General features: G+C 37.0%; 1 protein-coding gene across 2 annotated transcripts in view; it reads right to left on the reverse strand.

The window, feature by feature from the left end:
* EYS (eyes shut homolog) overlaps window positions 1-22,949 on the reverse strand; it is a 1,767,714-nt gene that overhangs the window by 528,251 nt on the left and 1,216,514 nt on the right. The gene's annotated exons all lie outside the window — the stretch shown is intronic.

The raw sequence follows: 22,949 nt of genomic DNA on the forward strand, positions 1-22,949 counted from the left end.
TAGTTCTACTTCAGCTCTTCTAAACCATGTGAGCCTAAGATGAAGAATTTAGGCCATGTGACATTTTAGTGGTAAAACTACTTGAACTTGAATTATTTCTAGGTTGATTGCTAGCAATGTGTATTTTTCAAAGTCACTTGCATTCATTTTAGGAGTTAACCAAGAGATATGCTACAAATGACTCTCTCATTTTTTTCACCAATTTTACTGCCAGTTTAATTTTTTTCTTCCCTAAAAACTAATGAACAGAAACCCATTTCCTTTGAATTACTGTAAATTGAAATTCCTTACCTTTACATTCAAAGCCTCTTGATAATCGAATTTCTCTCTGCTTTCCAGCCTGTTTTATCATGATTCCTAGTAAGTACCTTAACTTCTCTCAAATCAAATGAGAGTACTATTCCTTAAAGACCCGGGCTTTCCTAATTTTTGAAGTTTGTTTAAACCACTTTCTACGAATTATTGTTCCTCTATTCCTGTGTATATTTCATCTAAAGTGCCAAGTCAAGATCTCCATCATTTCCTCAGCATAGCCTTGTTGGTTGCTCTTAGCCCACCAAGGTGAAATTGATGTTTCTCACCTTTCTACAATTCCATGATGTCATTGTACCACTGCTAGAATATTTCCAACCTGCTTGTAGTATTATTATTTTATGTACATACTTCTACTAGGTTGTATGTACACCGGTCACTATTTTTTCCATCTTTCTTCCACACACAGATTCCTCATTTTGTCAGAATTCCCTATTCTTAGCAGAGACTTTATTAAGTATTTGTTGAATTAATGTCTTCACTGTACTCCTGAGTGTTTTGTGTTGTTTGAGAACCAGTGCTTTTGAATTTTTTTTAACTTTTTATTTTATATTATAGTTGATTAACGATGTGTTAGCTTCAGTTGTACAACAAAGTGATTCAGTTATGCATATACATATATCTATTCTTTTTCAAATTGAAATTTTCACTTCACAAAATCATTGAGAGTTATCTTTTAAATGTAAAAAATCTTGCTGCAATAAAAATAATCAACAATTTATCTGAGTAAATCTTTATTTTGTACATTGTTATAAAGATAAAATCTTGGTAAAAGAAGTCAGTTCAAAAATATTGTCTGAGTGACAATTAGAGACAGTTATTTTTGTGTCTACTTTGTATTCATATGTCAACTTACTGGAATAAAAAGCTGAGGAAAGTGAAATAGATGATTCATAAAAACATTTTACCAAAATAATGTTAATATGCAGGTCAGTTTCTTTTGTTTTACAGTCCTTTTACAACCTGAAATTCTTCTTTATGTTGTTTATCATAGTTTATAACTGTGAAGAAAAGAAAGTGTTGCCTGTGTTCCAGTTCTACAAGGATCAAGCCATTCGCCACTGCAGTTGCCCACTGACATTTCACCCTTCAGGGAATTCAGGATGGAGAAAACAGGAAGCATTCTGTACTTTGGATACTGGCCCTAGGTAGTTAGGATGCACATCTAAGGAAAGATTTCAGTGAGCCTGGATTCTTGCATCTTCCAATACACAGAAAAGCACTAAAATCATTAATTTGAGGTGTCTGTTCTTTGTAAGTAGCAGTGATCTTCTGATGTTTGACTGCATAATTTTTTCCCAGTGAAAAATACATATATGTCCTGGCTCCCCCCTTACCTCTTTGAACAGTTTCTCAGAGCTTGCTAAGAGTCTGCCTCCCAGGCTGTAGTCCTCAGTAAGACACTGAAAGCTCAACTCACAGCTCTTAACGCTGTGCATTTTTTTAAGGTGATATAACCATATTTTAATTTTTATAGTTGTTAAGCCTGACTCTCTTCTCTCTGCTCTGGACTGAAACTTGCTCTTTTCTTCATCTTATCCCTAACAACAATGCTTGTTCTCAAGTAACCTCTCCAATAAATATTTTATAAATAAATTTGAATCATGTTTGTAAATATGCAATGTACCACTCCACTCACCAGACAAATAGCAAGTAAAAATAATTTGGTTATCTTTGGGTCAATTCATAACTCCATTACATAGCTCTTTAGTTTTATAGATAATATAAAATCTAACAGCTTTGATGTAACTTTACAATTAACTTTCTCTGATTTCATTCTGTTGGATTAGTGTAGTTCTCCCCATTTGTACTCGCAATATGTTTGTCCCTATAAGGTAACTTCCGTCAGGTTAAATGGCAATGCTAATTTGAATTACATGGGATTTATTACTCAGCATTTCTTCTTTTAATTTAATTTTTAGTTTTAGTGTTTCTGAATGATTTCACCATTTTCTCTAACTCTTGCTGTGGACTTCATGAACTGCAGTCAATCAATTTTTCTCAGGAATAAATTAGACTGAATTAAATGTCACTAGTTCTTTCTCCTACTGTAGCTGCTCAGGGAGCACATGTCTCACCTGAAAAAATCAATGTGTTGCACATTTCAGTTGCTAACTGATTACACAAAAGTAATTACTATCAATTGATCCATCAATTAAAACGTCAGAATCATAAATCAACATTTGAAAACTGCATTAACCAGATACATTTCATCTTATTACAATCAAATTTTATATCTGATATATTATTCTTTTTTTTTTTTTTTTTTTTTTTGCAGGCGGACGCGCAACCACTGCGCCACCAGGGAAGCCCTGATATATTATTCTTAATAGTCCTTGACTTTCAGTATTTTTTCACTAGTTATAAATTATGCCATGAATTTACCTATTTTAGAATTTAGAATTAAATAAAATTTATTCAATTTGTTATATATTTTAAAAGAAATAAAATATTTGTTCTGGTTGTTAAATTTTAACTTACTTTTACATAAAAGGTTGAAAATATAAAGTACATGTGGATGTTTATTAAGCACAACCTGATGACAGTCATATTAATATAATTAGCAATGTAAAAAAGGATCACTAAAATTATAGTTCTTTTTAATTCTAAAAATCATGAATGTATGAGAGCTCAGAACAAAATCAAGGCTCAGGGTTTTCAAAATTGTTTTTAAAATAAAAAGTACTGTAAAGATTGAACTTCTTTGTCTTTCTTAACTAAATACTTGATTTACTATAAGTCCAAAATAATAAGCCTGAAGAATCTGCTTGATTGCCTCTTGGATAACTTCGGACAAAAGTACAGTGATGGACCAGTCACTGTTATAACAAGTAGTAAGTGCTCAAGAGTCTTTTTCTGTATGAATTAATGATTAAATAAGAAATCAAGCCTGATCCTTAGAGGAAGACACCTTGATGTGACAGTGATTTCTAGTCTCAGGGGCAGGGGTGGGGGGAGCTCTCAGTGGAGGAGAGGATGCTCTACTCTTTGCCCCTCTCCTCCAGGAGCTCTACGGAATCCCCTGAGGCAGGCAGCAGCTTGAGGGGTTTACTTCTTGTCAGTAGACACTTGTCTGGCATCAGTTTCTTAGAAGGAGGAATGGGCTTGCTCACAAGTGTAAATCCTGGAAGACCCGCTCACAAGTAGAGAAGGAGAATCTTTAAAATCATGTTGAAGTATTCAAAGAAAGAAAGAAACTGAGCTAGAGAAATTTGACCTTGTGGCTATTAACAGTGAAGGGGAAGAAAAGTTTTCAAATCATTACAGATTTTTAAAATCAGTAAAATAAATGTGTTATAAACTAGGCAACAAAAAACCTGATTTACAAATAATATATATAGATACTTTTTTTTTTACAAAAGTGAGAATTATAGTATAAACACTCATATTCCAGTCTGCTTTGTCTTTTCACTACTAGAATATTCTGCTCTTTATTTTTTCACCTAAAATTATGCTTAGCAGGCTGCACTGTCAGTGAATACAATTCTTGATTTTCCTTTTAAAAGCTGCAAAATGCTATATTGTTTGGCTATACATCACTGATTCTATCAGTTTGGGGTTAATATATTTAAACTATTTCAGGTTTTTCCCCGTTATCCAGATCATAAATTAATGTTAATAGCTATATCAAGATGTAATTTACAAACTAGAATGCACCCATTTAAAATGCAAGTTTTAGTGGATCTAGAGTTGTGCAACTACCACCACAGTATAATTTTATATTTTGTCATTCCCCAAAGAAATCCCATATCCATCAGCACCACCTTTAGCCTACTTTCTGTCTCTATAGATTTGTCAATGTTGGACATCATATAAATGGAATCACATAATATGTGGTCTTTTGTGTTGGGCTTCATCACTTACCATAATGTTTTTAAGGTTCATCCATGTTTTTGCATGTAAAATAACTTTATTCCCTTTTATTATTGACATTTTATTTATCCATTCATTAATTGATGGTCATTTTGGGCTGTTTTTACTTTTGCCTACTATGAACAATGCTACTATGAACGTTCATGTCCAAGTTATTGTCTGCATTTTCTTGGGTATATACCTAGGAGTAGAATTGCTTGATCGTATATCCCATATTTAACATTTACAGCAACAGCTGAACTATTTTCCAAAGAAACTGCACCACTTTCCATCCCTACCAGCAAAATATGAGAATTCTAATTTCACCACATCCTCATTGGGTCATATATCCTTAGAAGAGTTATGTGCATTTAATTTTGTATGTATATAACACAGATATATATTTATTTACATTAACACTTAGTAAACTGTAATGATTTATTCCAAAGTGTTGCTTCATTTCCCTCAACTATTCTCTTTGTAGTCTTTTTAAAGTCCTTTTTATTTTTTTAAAAAGTTACTATTTATTTATTTATGGCCACGCTGCATGGCTTGTGGAATCCTACTTCCCCAACCAGGAATTGAACCCAGGGCCCCAGCAGTGGAAGCGTTGAGTCCTAACCACTGGACTGCCAAGGAATTCCCTATAGTCCTTTTTAAAAGTAGTTTTCTGAACAGGCTTAACTAATATCTCTTACTTTATCCTGGATCACACCTGGGCAGACCAGGTAAGCAGTACTCCCTTTGAGAGTAAGGTACTGAAGAAGTTACTCAAAGTGCTTACTCAATCTTTCTATGCATCCATTTCTCTGCTTATGTATTATCAAAATTCACATGCTTGTATTTACTATGCCCATATCTATATATATATGTATATGTATATGTATATGTATATGTATATCTACCTCTATACCTATTTCTGTTGAGTTTCTTAGTGATTACGACTTTGATTCCCAGGCAGATAGCCAACAATACTTAGTGATGTTTTAATGGTGGTGGCTAATAGGAAGAAATCCAAAGAAGAATTTAATTCCTACTTCAACTCTCAAAATCATGAGAACACCATAATATCAAATAGATTTTTTAATATAAAATAGAGCCCTATTGAAATATGGCTTCAAAGTTTTATTTAAATTATCATTTTCTACTAGCTCTAAAATTTATTAAATCAAATTTAGTTTGATTTAATAAATTTTAAAATAATTTTATCTGAGTGCAAAACAACACAGAAAAGTGTTTGCTGTTTAAAATGTATTTAATCGGCATAATTATATTAAAAGAGGAAATATGTGAAATTATTGTTATTACATGTAAAAATCTCATTTACCACTCAGAATAAGAATTAGATATCAAAGCAACGAATTATACACGGAAAAATCAATCGAAACAAACATAACCCCAAGCTTTACTCTTTCTTTAATATAACGTTATGCAATAGAACAAGAATTATACCCTAATCATTAATTGAATAAAATTTAACATTTTAAGACAAGTTAATTCACTATTAACATAATAGTGTAATTTAAATAGGTCTTGTTTTCACATTGTCTAATTTTTCTCACTAAAAGAATTCATTTCTCATTCTCACAATCTTTATTCTTTTTTAAAATTAATTAATTTATTTATCTTCTTCTATTCTTTAGCTCTTACATATTCATAGTTAGGGTTCTTGAGACCAGTCATTCTTACATGATGATGTTCACAGCATCATCATGAGTTACACAAAAATTTTACTCCAGGGTATTCCAAGTCGCAGTTTCTCAGTATCTACAGTGGATATTTTTGAAAAGCTGGACTCCCCTTTATAAATTCTGATTCTCCCTTCTCATGCCAGCCCTACTGAGGGTTGTTCTTGATCACAGAGTACATATAGGATCTGATTCCAGAGCCCAAAGCTGGATGAGACTTAGAGGAATGCTTTCTCCCTATGTGGAAATTCAGAGTCATCAAAACCCTGGATTTCTTTTTTTTTTTTCTTGCCTTCCATATCTCAAATTCTACTCTTCCTTTTTATGTAACTAATAAAATAGCTTCTGTATAGCTTCTTTACCTTTTGTTAGTTTTATGATCACATTTCTTTGTCAGCACCTCTGACTTTAGTTCCTATTTTTTCTAATCCATCCTTCTCAGTGTTCTTGTTCTTATTACTCCCATGCCAAAGATTATCTTAATTGAAAGTATATATTCTTTAATGATTTGGTTCCATTTACCTTTCAGTTTTATCTGTTTGCAATGCCTTAATATACGTCCAATGTATGTTCTAAACACATTCTAGAGTAGTTTTTTTCAGTATTCCGTGATTTATGCTTTTCATATAGCCTAGGATTTCCCTGAAGTACACTTTTACCTTATTTCTTCCTTAGGACACAGTTCCAAAATTACCATCTTAGCATTACTTTGATTCTTCCCTAGACTAAATTTCAACAACATTATACACATATCTACCTAAAGAAATAACACCAAATAACTAGTGTCACAAAAGGTACCTAAAGTGAGCGTTTTCATTCATATTCTCCTCCAGACCCAATGCCAATGTGCATCCAAGAGGCAATTCATCTGTGTTCCATTTTGTACAAATACATATCCAGTTAAATGGACATACAATTTAGTTTTCTTTCTTTATCAAATATTAAACAAGTGAAATTGTATTAGTAAGGGTAATGCTAGCTCCAGTAATGGATACACCTTGAAATCTTGGTAGCCTAGCAACACAGAAGCTTATTTCTTGTTCATACAAAGTTCAGTCAGCAAAGGTAGAAGCAGGAGTTCTGTTCCCTGCGGCCGTTCAATGATGTTCAGGGTGACATAAGCTTCACGATTCTCAGCCTGTGGTTTTGAGGTAGCCTTCAGCGTCAAGTGCAAATACCCAGATACCAATCAGGATAAACAAGGGGGAAGAGGGGGCATGGAGGATCTTACACCATTTCACTCTACCCATAGGCCAGGACTTGGTCGCCCACTGCAAGGGAACATGGGAAAAAAAATCTAGCCATGTACCCGGGAAGGCAGAAAAACTAGCTTGGTGAATCGAGCCAGCTTCTGCCATGGATATCATGTTATAAATACTGTTATTAAATAAAATTATAGCCAAAAAAGACTTGCAATTTTTTCTTCACTTTCAGTTACAAAATATCTTGGTGAGCTTTTATTGTCATTACACATAGAAAAAGCTTAGACATTTTAATAGGAGAAGTTCTTAGTGTAAATGTATTTAAACATTTCCCTATAGATAAACATTTGTTAGTATATTTTCAATATATTTTTTCAAATTATAAATACTGCAGTGAATTCACTGTACAAATATCTTGTGAACACTTATGAATACACTTGAGGAATAAATATATAGAGGTGAAACTTGTTGGGTCAAATAAATATGCTAAATTTGTACTTTAATATATATGTTATTAAAGCCTGTACAAAGTTAAGCTCCTCAATAGTTTCGGATTATTACTTTCCTCAATCCCTCATTAAAATTAAATCATGATTAAATGTCATTAAATATTATCATTAAAATTAAATATTATTAACTTAATTGGTTATATATCTGATAAATGAGAATGATCATTTATCACTGTTTTTTCATCTTCTTTAACAATTTTTAATCTATTATTTGTCATTTACATTTTATCTATTTTAAATCACTAAGATACGTACTTTCCTTTCTTTTTTCAGATTGTTTTTACTTACCAATTTATAGGAGATAATTATATATGATAGATAATGATCCATTTTATGTCCTTTCAAATAAGATTTCCAGGTCTTTCTGAGCATTTTTTCATGTTTTCCTGTTGTTCTTGTTGAACATTAAACTCCAATTCTCCTTCTTTAGTAGGAAACTTGTCTTTCTTCTCCAGATTCTTTTAGAAAATTCCCTTTGCCTTTGTTGGCTAGTGGTTTTTCACTGTGCTGTGTTAAGGATAGAATTAGTTTTATTCATCTAGCTTAGTTTTTTTCCAGTGGTCTCTTCTATTTGAAGGACTTCCATTTTTTATCTATTCTGAAAAAATTATAGCTTTCCCACGTTCACTCTATATGATCCTGTTAAAACATTTATTACATAAAACAAAATTTCCTAATTTTATCCTTCATATTCTCAGCTCTTTTTGCATCTCCCTCTCTCTTGGTTCATAGTAATTTCTTCAGATATATTATGCTGTTCATTAATTCTCTTTAGTGCTCTAATTGCTGTTTAACTTGTCCATTTTTAAAATTTAAATTATTATGTTTTTACTTTTTGATATTCTGTTTGCTTATATTTTAAAACACTCTACTCAGTTTTCGTGGTATCATTTTCCTTACATTACTTTAATTTTCCTCTTTTATTTCTTAAAAAATCAGGCATTGAGCTTTTAATTTTGTGTCTGGTAATAAAAATATCTGGTCCTTGCAGATCTAAGTCACCTCCTCTTCTTTCTGCTAACTCCTCTCCCGTGTTGCTTTTTATATCTCCTCAAGCACCTTGTCATTTTTCACTGTAGGCTTATAATCTCCGCAATTTTATCTATGAGAATAATTGGAGGCCTGAGTATAAGACACTCCCCCAAATCAGACTTGTGTTTGCTTTGCCCTCTCATGAAGATGCTGAACTTCAAGGCGGAAACACTATAAGATGAATTTTTCTTTAAGATTTTTGAATAACTAGAAGGTGGCACATTTATGACAGTTCCTGGACCAAGTCACTGCTGAATAAATATTTTGAATAAGTGAATGTTATACAGGTTTGGGCCACAGACCTCCACATTGGGCTAGTTTGCTGTTATAGTATTATACATAATTATTATGTATTATACATATGTTTATATGCTATATATATATTATTTTTATATCATACTATACATAATATGGTATTAAGCACAATTAGCGGAAGGTTGATTTTCCTTTTCACTAAAAGTGAGGCATAGTCAGGAAAATTACCTTCAGGATCTTTTTTTTTTTTTTTTTGCGGTACGCGGGCCTCTCACTGTTGTGGCCTCTCCCGTTGCTTAGCACAGGCTCCGGACGCGCAGGCTCAGCGGCCATGGCTCACGGGCCCAGCCACTCCACGGCATGTGGGATCTTCCCGGACTGGGGCACGAACCCGTGGTCCCCTGCATCGGCAGGCGGACTCTCAACCACTGCGCCACCAGGGAAGCCCATTCAGGATCATTTTTTTTTCTTTTTTCCTTGTCTTTACTTTTTTCTTCCTTCCTTCCTTCTTTCCTTTATGGGGGGTGCTGTAAAGGTTTTTCTCATGATTTTGGCATTTTAGTAATTTATTTAAAACCTTTAATCTACTTTAGCGTACATTTTATGTCTGTCCTGTAGCTGGAATGTTTTTTTCAGCTGCCACACTACCCCCAATTTTTTTCTTTAAGCTTCCAGGAATTTCTCAAAATGCATGTCTGTTAAAGGAGCTGCTATTGCTTTTCAATATGGGTATATATGAATGCAGAATCTGAATGTGTACATGTGCATGTCTTTATGTTTTGTATTTTGGATAGATTCTCGGTGAAAGTAGACTTAGACATGTGTGTACAGTTTGCAATCTTTAGAAAATGTTTAATATTATTCTTGTATACTTGTACTATAGAACACAATAGTTTTTCTATGATTATATCTAATTTTTGGAACTTAAAACATTAAAGCAACTTTATTATTTACTTACTTAAGTATCAATACTTCACATAGTTCTGACATATAGTCATCGATAAAGATGTATTTCTTTACTTTATAAATTTTCTAATCCATCGATACATATGAGATATAACATAAAAAGAAGCAAATCATTTTTAAATATAAAATGTAATGGATCATTATGGAAACTGAACTCTATACGATGGATCCTTAAAGTAATATATAAATTCATATTCTAATGCTGATACTGTTTACATTTTTGAGATCAAATTAAATCTATAATTTATAAAAACAGTATTTTTGACTAAGAACGTATTTTTACCTTGTGGCTACATTTAGATTTAGAAATCATTGAAGTTTGAATACTTTTGAAGAGTAAGATATACATAAATATACAGTATGTTTAGTAAGCATTTTATGTCAAATGGGAACCATTATTATATTAATTAAATTTAATTTATTTCCTCCATTATGGAGAGGTACTACTGTGGAATACTTCAAAATTAACATAAACTTACAGGAACGAAGAGTATTCTAAATTATCAGCCAGGATTAAAAATGAGTAATTACATATTACCTGGAAAGTGCATCTAAATTAGAGAAAGATAAGCTGACAATCAAGGTGTCATGATTAAAGCCAGGGAACCCAGCGGTTGTAAGAACGTGTGCACTGGCAAAGACAAATGCAAGTTTTTCTTCTAGTCTTATGAGGAGAGAGGGTTTTTCTCAGGTTCATAGGATCCCCAACGTGTTTATTTCATGGAAAGGATTCCTTTAGGGAATATCAACCTAGAAGTTACCAGCCAGGATTTAAAAAAATGAGTAGTAGCCAAGAGAGAAGCCATGCCCATCAAACCAGAATTCATGCCTCTTCATTCATTCATTTATTTATTCAACCTACAAGGACTTATAGATTTCTCTCTGTGCACCAGACACTCACTAATCAGGATGACATGGTGATCAGTAGAACCTAGCCCTCTTTTTATGAACTTTCATTTTTGTGGAGTTGAGAAAAAATAGGCAATTGCAAACCTGCATAATGCATTGAGAGCCAACTGTAAACCTAGCTCTGTTCTACATGTTTCAAATGTGCTAACATAATTTAATTCTCACAAGAATACAGAAACATGACTTTATTTTCCTAAATTTACAGATAAGAAAACAGAGATACACACTTAATAAACTTGCTCAAGGTCTTGAGGCAAATATATGGTAGAAATGGATTTGAACCCATAGAGTCTGAATCCCGAATTAAAATTTTCAAAATTTTTACACTTGTGGGAGGAGACAAGAGGGGACATACCAAGGACAGGATCATGGATAGATGCTGTGGGAAGGTAATGGAGCCAGGACTATGGGGAAAGGCTTCCTCATGAGGGTTACAGCTGAGTCTTAAAGGGCCAGATAGAGTTGGCTGGAGAAGGATGGTGGGAGGGTGCTCAGAGCCCCATCAGGGGGTGTTTAAGCTCCAAAGAAAGAGACAGAAAGTGAGGAGAATTGCAAGTGGTCTGCCATGAAAGCAGCTACAGAGTGTGTGTGTCTGTCAGAGAGAGAGAGAGAATCGATGAATCTTGGGAGACAGGCAAAGGCTGGATTATGGGGAGACTTGTTGGCAACATTTTAAGGCAACATGAATTCATTGGAGCAGGACATTGATGACCCACAACTGTATTTGAACTCTCATAAAAGTTTTAGTGTGGAGGTGGTTTGTAAAGGAGAAGTAGCTGGAAGAAACTGAAGTATTATAAGAATGAAAGTAATCAGGGACTTGAAGTAAGAGAATGTTATTGGGGATGTAGAAACTCTTCACTTCTCTACAAATTTGAGAGAAATTTGTTGTTGAGAGTTTAGTTAAACTGCTCCGTAATACTGCTGCCTTGGCATCCACGTTGTGTGGCCAAGCTGCCTCAAGGGTCCTTGAACTGACACTGGCCCCTCCCATGAGTGCATGTCCTAGACAGCAGCTGGCAAGGGCACCAGTAAAAATGACACCCTTGTGGTGAGCCATCTCCCGTCCCCCACAGAGCCTTTCCCTTCCATGCCCCTTAGATAAGATCCACAGGGAACTTACCAAACCCTGTTCTTTTGGGTTTGAATTGACCCATCTGGCTTTAGCCCAGGAACCCCAATGCATTCCCCCTGTGTACACTAATAAACGCGTGTGCCCCAGGTCCTGCTTCTCTCTCTGCCTGAATGCTGCTTTGAGTTCCCTGCATGGCTTTCAAGGACTTGTGAGCAATAAACTTCTCTATTTCAATTCCATTGTGGTCTTTTGTTGAACCACAGTTCACTGTCCAACCCCTGGGGCTCTCCTTAACAAATGTTAACTGAACAAAGTCACAACACTTGATTTCTGAAAAGACCTTATGATCAATTTTATACATGAGATGTATATCAGTCGGGGTCTCTCAGGAAATAGAGACACATTCAGAAAGAGTAAATGAGGTGATTTTAATGAAGAGACAATTTTCAAGTTGGAAAAGTTTAAGAAAATCAAAAAGAGATAGAGAAGTGTCCAAGGAGTAGACTCTGCTACTGTCATTGGACCTGAATGTGCAAGCAAGCGAAATACCTTCTGTACTGTGGACAAAGATGTAGGTGCAAGAGGGAGGACCACTTGACAGGGGCTGTGGTCTTAGAGACAAGCATGCAGCCACCACAAATTTACATCCAGCTGAGAGAGAGTGGAGAATAAATAGATTTCTTCCTCTTTCTACTCCTTCTGTGTCCTGTCATCCCACTGGCCCAACATATTTAGAAGTCAGAGGCCAAGGGGAGCTGGGTAGTTGTAGCCCGTAGAAGTCAGCCTCCCAGAATACCAAGCAAGGTAGAAAGAGATGGAGAGAGTAGATCTGGAAATGAAGCAGAGAATATCTAGTTCAGGGGGAAAGAGAGAAAAGCGTAGGTGAGTCTTAGGTATGGGGTTTGGGAAACTGAATGAACAATAACAACAATAAGTTTTAGTGAGACGGAAGATATAAATTTCATGCTGGGCAAAAACTATCTCATTCTTGGTCTAACTGGATGATATCTTCCAGAAATTCCTAGTAGCACCTATCCCCTTTTTCCAGATATGATAGATTTTTGACTTAAGAAAATATTTCTTTGGCTATCTGGGAGAAAAGAAACTTGAGCACATGAACTTATATCCCCACTTTGCATGAGAAGTCAATAAGATACATCTTTTGTAAATAAACATTGATCCATTTAATTACGTTCTTGCTCAGTTGGGTCATGAAATCACAGCCCTGAATGTCATCATTTACCTGGGGGCAGTTAGCAGAATTGCCAGCAATGTGGCCAAGGGGTATAATCATTTCTCTAAAAAGAAAACCATGCAATTATTACAAATGCCTACTGTATTAGGGGAACGAATTAGGAAACTTATTTTAACATATTAGGCCTAATAAAGTAGAGCCACAAATAACTGAAGCAATGATGGAAAAATGTTCATTTCAAAATTCAAGAGGTTAAATAAAAATATTAGACACAATAATTTTACTTTAGCTTACACTAAAGGGCAGTCATTGGTTTCTGATTGCTGTGAAGAACGTGATAAATTAGTTTTGGAATCTTAGACAAGTATTCACACAAAAAATTAAACTCAAATTCAAATGTAAGATTATTAACTAAAACTCTACTGTAGTACAGAGAACAAGCTCATGCACTCAGCGCCTTAAATCAATTTCTATCTAAGTCCTAAGGAAAGATCCAAGTAGGGCTGTATCTTTCATTAATTTTAGAAATGTTTGGCATACTATTTTTCCTTTATACAAACCATGGAATAGAAAAGAATGTTAAGTTATTTGCACAGATTAATCTTTCCAATAAATACACTAGATGACCTTAGAAAACAAAGAAGTAGATCAAAAGGTGCCGAAGCAAAGAATAGTCACAGATAATAAAACAGCATCGTCTATCTCATCTTGTTCTTAAACACTCTTAAACACGTTATATCACTAATGCAGTAGATTTAGCCTTGTCTGATATGAACACCTATTAATGGCTTGTCTGTGGGAAGCTGGGCGATTGGCTTTAACTGGAAACATACTCGGGACAGCAGAGACGGTCTATACAGCATCACTTCCTGTACACTCGAATGTGATGCCTTAAAGTAGTCCTTGTAATCTTGTGGTTTATCTCAAAAAAGATAGATATGCTTAATAACCTTTCAAGTGGTTTAACTTCATAATTTCTATAAATTTTAACATCACATTTCAGAGAATTATCAGGACTATCTATACCAGGTGAGAAAAAATGGACCGCAGGGCATTATCGTGTAGCAGATGTCGATAACCACTAATAAATGGGGGCTGCATCTGCTGTCTATATTTCTGAGGTCTTATTTTCCTGGGTGTGTTAAAGTACCTTCAGGGGTGCTAGGAAGAACTCATTTAAAGGAGGACAACCGTGGTACCAACACTGAGGCACAACGCAAGAGATATTATAAAGAACAAATTTTTCATAGTTGTGACTTCTCTTCCAGCCAAGAAAGCAAGCAGAAGGGTGGTTCTTCCAAAGTAAAACTCCATTTATTATTTCTGTCCTCTATTTTTTTTACTATAAAACTGCTATTATGATTATGTTTGGCAGGAATAGTAAAGTGTGTATATCCATTCCATTAATTCCATATATATTTATTGTTTGCCTACTATGTGCCAAGTAGTGAGTGTGGAAATGTTATCTGGTCAGACACCATTAAGAAGCTTGGGTGAGGTGAGTCAGACTGGTATAAACAAATAAGGTAAGTTTGGATGAGCTTCAGAAGGAAGAAATTAAGTCGGCATCAAGAATTTAATGAGGCTGCAAGGGGAGGTCAACTGATCTAAATCCTGAAGACTAGAGACGAGGTCTCAGGTGGCAGCAGCTATCCTAGGCTGAAAAAACAGCATGTGAAAAAGTGTGAAATATTTCCATTATTGGTATAGTTGGAAATTTTTATGCATTATAGAGAATGGGATGGAAGTCAATATAAATTGCGATGAGATTATGGTTTAAATATTCTTTTTTTTTAACATCTTTATTGGAGTATAATTGCTTTACAGTGATGTGTTAGTTTCTGCTTTACAACAGAGTGAATCAGCTATGCATATACATATGTCCCCATATCTCTTCCCTCTTGCGTCTCCCTCCCACCCTCCCTATCCCACCCCTTTAGGTGGTCACATAGCACCGAGCTGATCTCCCTGTGCCATGCGGCTGCTTCCCACTAGCTATCCACCCTACGTTTGGTAGTGTATATATGTCCATGACACTCTCTCACTTCGTCACAGTTTACCCTTCCCCCTCCCCATGTCCTCAAGTCCATGCTCTAGTAGGTCCGTGTTTTATTCCCGTCCTACCCCTACTCTCTTCATGACATTTTTTTTTTCTTAGATTCCATATATATGTGTTAGCATACGGTATTTGTTTTTCTCCTTCTGACTTACTTCACTCTGTTAAATATTCTTAAATGCCAGCTTTTGAACATTTTGTCTTAAAGGTGTTGAGAAGTCCCAGTTTCCCTTCAGAGCTTTAGATCTGAGCTGTACATGCAAGTGTGCGGCTCCCTTTGAATGTTCCACAGTCACCTGGGCTCTCCCCGTCTCCATCCCTCAAACCCCACCCTCTTTCATGGGTGGCTCTCCCACATGACCAAAACTCAAATTAGAAACCTGGAATAAGCCTTGTGCCCCTTCATCCCTGAGCCACACATCCACCCCATAACAAGGATCTCTTCAACCCATGGGTATGTATCTCTGGACTCAGCCCGCTTTGTACTAGCATCAGTTCTTGCCTAGGTGACTGCAAAAACAATCTAATGAGTTTCATTGTCTCCAGTCTGAATCCTGTCAACTTATTTGCTGCAGTGCAGTGAGGGTGATCATGTCAAAGTGTGAACCTGAGCACATCACCCCCTTCTCAGAACATCAGACTCCTCCTTGCTCTCAGGATCTGGTATAATCTGATTCCCTGGCTCTCAAAGCTGGTTCTACCTCCGGAGCAATCTCACCTTTAATCTCAGCTTCAAACAATTTGTTCTTCTTTGTTTTGTCCTACTTTCCCTAATTGATGACTATTTGTACTTAAATTCTTAACTTAGAAGATGGTTCTTCTAGGATGACTTGCTTGACACTCAAGTCCAATTTAGACACACATCCTATGTATTTAGCCGCCTGTACTTTTATTAGAAGTCTCATCACCCTGTACTGCAGCTTATTTATTTGTATATTTTCCCTAGAATCTAACTGTAAGTTCAGGGATTTTATGTATTTCTTCCTTCTTCAATGTATTCGGTGTGCCCACTCAGTCCTTTGATGGCATTGTGTTTGTGAAATGGTTGAATAAGTGTGTAGGGTCTTGATCAGAAAGGCCATTACATATCATGTTGAGAGGCCTGGACTTTGTTCTATACGTCAATGCTTTTAACTAGGCCATGACTACTGGGGTCCACAAGGTAAACATGGGGTCGTTTCTGGGAGCATCCGTATTCCTCAAAGTTAATTAATGTATGCTTTAATCCTTTAGTTAATAATTAATATTTGCATGGCTTAAGACAAAACATAACATTTTAATGAAGTTTTCTTAGCATTGCTACTAGAGCGAGGCAGATATCTGTATTCCTTCACTGTTTTTGGCCTTTAATTGCACACCGCAAAGATTCCCGAGAGACACTTTTGCAAGTGTTGGCAGGTTTTATGCAGAGTAGAATGATATGTCCAGATTTAAATGTCAGCGTTTGAAAGCACATTTTTTTTTTTTTTTTGTGGTAAGTGATAAGCAGGCCTCATGCTTTATGCATCAGCTTTCTCGTGAGAATGGCTGACACAGGCTTGCACTCTTCACGTTCCCAGAGTTACAGTCTCATGCAAGTGTTGGCAGGTTTTATGCAGAGTAGAATGATATGTCCAGATTTAAATGTCAGCGTTTGAAAGCACATTTTTTTTTTTTTTGTGGTAAGTGATAAGCAGGCCTCATGCTTTATGCATCAGCTTTCTCATGAGAATGGCTGACACAGGCTTGCACTCTTCACGTTCCCAGAGTTACAGTCTCAGTCGCTGCTGATGCCACAACAAGCACCACAAATGACTTCTTAAGTCTTAAGTATTTTCTTAGGATTTCTGACGACCATGGGGAGAACACCAGTGTCTTTTCAGCTTTCACGTCCTGAGAGGAGTATCAGGCCTGTGCTGAATGATCCCTCACGTGACACCATCTACGCTGGAGAGACCACTGCACCCGGAACCCGGGACCCCTGGCTCTGGCTTCCTCTGCATCTGACTCCAGTGGTTGCCAAGGCAACTTGTAGGTGCAGGGAAGTTGATCCCTACGGGGAAGGGCTTTACCCAGCTGGCGGCAGGGGCGGAGAGAGGGGGCAAGTAGGTAAATTCATCTCCCTTCTCCCCACAAAAACAGTTCTGCTGTGGAGTCATGTGTAAGCCTGTCTTCAGATGTCCCGCAGGGCTGAACAATCAGCAGTGACTGTCATGAAGTTGTGGTCCCCTCAGGGACACACCCCTTCCTGTTCATGCTCATTTCCCTCTGCTTCACTCCCCCTCACCTCTCATTCTGGGGGCTGAACTCTGTAAACTTTTCATTCAGTTTCTGTGTTATAGGAAGTCTGGTGCAAGGAAGCCAGATTTTAGAAATTGGCAATGGCCTGTGGTTCTGCGCCTGGGAGCCCCTGATTGAACAGTTATTTGCCTTCTTCCTACACCGTAACTCCCTCCTGCATCCCTGTGTCCATGTTTTCAAACTAACATCCCATTATTTTAAAAGATATATCACATTTCTCAGGACACGTTGGTTTGGGAAACAGTGTGTGTGTGAGTGATTATAAACTAGCCACACAACAAGAAGGCGCATCCATTTGCTCTAGCAGATACTTCAGTTGGCTTTTCCAGAGTCTCCCTCTGGTTTGCTCACCATGGTCTATGTCCAGGAAACCCACTTCTTGGCTACATCAGTGGGGCTCCAGTGCTCTCTGGCTTTGGTTTATTTGGCCCAATGGGGGTCCCTAGTGAGAGCCGGGAAAGAAGCAGGAGACTGAGGTTAGCATAGTATTAGTTCTTGCGGAACCATCTCTGAGGTCGCCTGGAGCTGGTTGCATCTCTCAGTGGAAGACACTGCTCCTCCACATCCTCTCCTTCCCTCATGGTGATAGTTTGTCAGCTGCTTGCTTGCAGTTTCTGCACTGTCCCTTGTGGTCCTACCACATCCCGTCCATCCCTGTATCATTGCCACCTAGTAAGTAGTAAATATTGCCTATGTTGTGACGTGCTGTGCATCTATTTCCAGTTTGGACCCTGACTGATACACCTGTCAATACACCTGTCAGGACCTTGCAGAACTGATTGAAGGTATGTAAATATATGAAATTACATATAGGAAGCCAAAGGAGGCAGGGTTAAGAGAGAAGTTTCGGAGACTATCAGATTTTAGAGAAATTTGATGAAAATGATGACTTGACCAAGACAGAAAAAAAAAACAATAACAATATAAAGTAAGAGTAAAACTTGGAGAGGATTAGGTGGAAAATCAAGCATAAAGTATTTTGAAGATAAGGAATTGAGGTTTGAAATATGTTCACTTATTTTTGGCATTTAAGTCATCACTGTTGACCATGATGAGAGCAATTTCAGTAGAGGTGGTTGAAGCAAAAACCAGCCAGTCTTGAACTAGGTTGTGAGTGGGAGGTGTGGAAGTTAAGAGGAAGAGTGAGACTTACTCTTGCCAAAAACCTAAAACCTAGGGGCAGAAAAAAGTGTTTCTGAAATGATTAGATGTTCATATTCTCACCAGAAACCTCCTCAACTGAGATGATGCTTACCAGTTTGTCCATCATCATCACCTTTCATTTCTCCCTCTGTCTAGTTTTCTCTTTTATTTTTTATTAATAGTTCTACTAAACAGATAATTAAAAATCATTGCACAAATGAGTTACTGGTAGTAAAATATTTAATGATACAAATTTATGTTGTGCAGTATTCTTTCTGATTATTGGTGACTATTTTTTTTTTTTTTGGCCGTGCTGTGTGGCTTGCAGTATCTTAGCACCCCGAGCAGGGATCAAACTCAGCCCCCTGCAGTGGAAGTGCGGAGTCCTAACCACTGGACCACCAGGGAATTTCTGATTGTTGGTGACTTTTAAAAATTATTCATGACATTTTTATTTGTTTCTAATTGAATTAAATACATATCATCATTTATATAGTAAAGAGGAGTTATTTCTGTTTTAATTCAACTGTTTAACCTTAAAGAACATTGTCTAATCTATTATGAGTTCATTCAATCATACCACTTCAATAGCCAGTTGTGTATGTGTGTGTAAAAGGTTTACACATGTGTGTGCACATGTGTATATATGTGTATGTTTGTGTTTAGATATATATCTATATCTATAGCTATATAGACTCTTTATGTATAGAATTTAACAGTTTAGTCACTTTGATAGTATGTTTTTCTACTGTATAAATTTATCATGAAAATTTTACACTTTCTGACTTCATTTCCTTCTCTAACACATATTTAGACTACACTATGGTCTGAGTGTTTTTGTCCCCCCACCCTAATTTATATATTGAAATGCTAGCCCCCAAGGTGATAGTATTAGGCAGAGTCTTTGGGAGGTGATTAGGTCATTAGGCTGGAGCCTTCATGAATGAGATTAGTGCCTTTATAGAAGAGGCTCAGCATAGCTCCCAACCCCTTTCATTATGTGAGGAAACAGAGAAAGTCCTCTATGAATCAGGAGCCATCAGTAGCCAAACATTGAACCTGCTGGTGCCATGATCCTGAACTTCCCAACCTCCAGCACTGTGAGAAATCCATGTTCGCTGTTTATAAGCTATCCAGTCTATAGTAATCTTTTATAGCAACCTGAATGGACTAAGACAAAGTTTTCCAGAAGATAATGGCATTTGAATGAACAGACTGAGTAAAGAAGATCCACCCTCCCCAATGTCGCTGACATCATCCAATCTGTTGAAGAGCCCTAATGGGACAAAAAGGTGAAAGGAGGGTGAATTCCCCATCTCTTTTCTTGAGCTGGGACATCCGCACCTCCTCCCTTGGACAGGTTGTCAGGCCTTCAGACTCTTGGACTTACCCCAGTAGCCACCAGCCTCAGGCGTTGGGACTCGGACTGGATTATACCATTGGCTTTCCTGTTTTTCCAGCTTGCAGACAGCAGATCATGAATATCTTAGCACCCATAATGGCTTGAACCAATTTCTATAAAAAATCTTCTCATATATCCCTGTCTGTCTATCTATCTATCTATCTATCTATCTATCTATCTATCTATCTATATATCTCCAGCTGATTCTGCTTCTCTGGAGAACTCTGACTAATACATACCATGCAGAAAAAAAAAACTCAGAGATCTCTCAGATAAATAGTAAAACTTCACATTTTATATATTCTTATGCATACCTATAGGAGTTACTGATTCAATAGTTGATATTCTTTGAATTTTTATTATACAAAAATCTAAGAATCACTCACTATAAACAGCATAGTCCAAAATACTTCTGAGTATCATGAACATGATCTTTATGCTCAGTCTTGATAAAGAATTACAAATTTAGAGTTTGAAATTATACTTATCGGTATATTAATTCCACTCAGTTTATGCAAATAGATTCAGCTTTACAGTTTTCTACTACATACTTCATTTGTCCTTCATAAATTTGGGATATATGTGATTTAAATCTTTCATGTCATTCCAACACAAACCATCAAAAAGTGAAAATCTACTCATGCATAAATATATTTCCTTTTAGGAACTCTCTCATATAACTAGTCTCGGGCATAGGGCTAAGCATGTCCTATTCGTGGGACGCTTTGGTTTAGCCCAGTAGGGGCTCACAGTGAGTGGCTGTGTGGAAACCACTTATGCTGAGGAGCTGGTGCTTGATATTTCATTTAAAATGCTCCTGTGGATTTGGATTCAATTTCCTCCAGCCCCACCTGTTTTCTTTTTATTGCTAAGCTGCAAAGGAAAAAAGACAAAGATGAAGAAGACAAGGGAAGCCCCACTTAAGCATCCTGAGTAGTTGCTGAGGTTCATCCGTCCTATGGCAAAATTATTAAGAAGCCCATGTGCTGCCCACTTGCAGAGGAGCCACGGCCATCGATGGCAATGATAGTAATTAGATTTGCTGTTATGAAACACCAAGTATGAAGGAATGGAGGCAGCTAGGGAACATAACCTACCATTGACAGGCTTAACAATAAATGTTGCCTTTGGTGCATGTGCCTGATAGGGCCAGAGAGATCGAGATAATGGGGGCTACACAAATGGTTGCATCAGAGAAAGGCTTAAGAAACAAATCTGTCTCAGCTGAAAATGCCCGATTCTATTTCTTCTTCCTCAGCTCTCATCCAGGTGCTACTTTTAAAAGTGCAAAATTCAAAATAGGATTTTGTGTCCACTGATTGCCTTGGTTTTACATCCAGGCTTCAATATCTTTCATATATAATGTTATACATGTTGTAAGTAGTTGTATTTAATGACATAAAATATAAAAATACCCTGGAAGGTAATTGACACCAAAACATGTTTTGCATTCTTTTCCCTGCTCTAATAAAACACATTTCTTTACCACATTGCAAACATTGCCAACAATTTCTCTCTGTGTTTTTACTCTGTGGGTCCAGTTTTTCCGTTTCCTCCCTATAATTTTCCATAATTCCATCCCTATGGTTTGAGATCTATTTATTCTCTGATGCTTTCAAAACTACCTACCTACAGAATTTCTCCCTTTCTTTATTAAGTAGTTGATAATTGTTTCCTAGCAGGGTTGTTTCTCTTTTATGTATGTAAAAGGTAACTCTCTTTTTTACTTATTTTTATCTATTTGTGCTTACTTCTTTTTCAAGGATCAGCTTGACCTCAATTTTCAAGCTGATCTGATTTCTCTCTTCTGTGTCCTTATAGTGCATGCCATATGATATTGGAAGTATCCCTTTGTATTTGTTTCTTTCTCTATAAGTACAAAGGCAAGTCCCATAATTTATGTAATTTTGTATCTCTAGTATCAAGCAAAGCACATGCACTAATGGGTACAATACATTTTAGTTATTTGGATGGAGTTATGTGGTACTATGTCCTTTCCCCAATTCTTACTAGCTGGTGTAATTTCTATCGAGGAATGTTCACACCCCAGACCTGCATGCTTGGTGTAGATGACGACAGAGACATGATGATGATGATGGTGAAACTGCTACCACTCTTCGGTTTTACATTGTGACAATAGAGAAAACCCTACACGCAGGTTCCCAAGACTTTACTTAATTGGTCACTAGAAAGATTCCAATTCTGTCACGTCAAAGGGATCAGGGGGAATTTGGGAATTCACGAAGCCCATTGATATTCTTAGGTCGCAGAATGACGCGAGAGCATAGGAAGCTACTGTATTCATTCTTTCTTCCAGTTCATCTTCCTCACCTTTCCCTCTACAGCAGGAACTGGATTCAAATTCTGTATTGGAGAGGAAGCATGAATTTAACAGTACGAAGGTGTAGTGAGAAATAGGCTGTCCCTTTCAGACTTCTAGATTTCAGGGGTTACAAGCCAATTCGTTGTAAAGGAGACAGAGGCACTCCAGTGCTCACTGCTGCAGGAGTAGAGCCTCAGAGCACGCAGCAGCTGGACAGTGAGCCCTGGCTGGCCTAATGAGAGTGACACCAAAATCAACCAGTTGCTAATTGGAGAGAAAATGGGTCACCAAAACTTCCACTGTGTTTAATGCAAATGCAGAAAGGACCTTGTGTTTTGTTGTGCTAACTCAGAGGGTAAGGTGGTTAAATGAAACCAAATATGAACATAATCATGTTTACTCTTGAATCCAAGGGTACATCATTTAAACACAAAACAGGTCTTTTATGCCAGATGGGATAATATGAGTGTTGTCCTGTGGTCCTTATTTTAAGTCAGCACAATTATCACACAGAGGAAAAACAGTCTACTAGCATTTACCTCAAGATATTAAATCACAGCATTACATTAAGATGCATAGAGGGGCTTCCCTGGTGGCGCAGTGGTTGCGCGTCCGCCTGCCGATGCGGGGGAACCGGGTTCGCGCCCCGGTCTGGGAGGATCCCACGTGCCGCGGAGCGGCTGGGCCCGTGAGCCATGGCCGCTGGGCCTGCGCGTCCGGAGCCTGTGCTCCGCAACGGGAGAGGCCACA

Source organism: Physeter macrocephalus, chromosome 10 (genome assembly GCF_002837175.3).
Source record: "Physeter macrocephalus isolate SW-GA chromosome 10, ASM283717v5, whole genome shotgun sequence".
Taxonomy (NCBI): Eukaryota; Metazoa; Chordata; class Mammalia; order Artiodactyla; family Physeteridae; genus Physeter; species Physeter macrocephalus.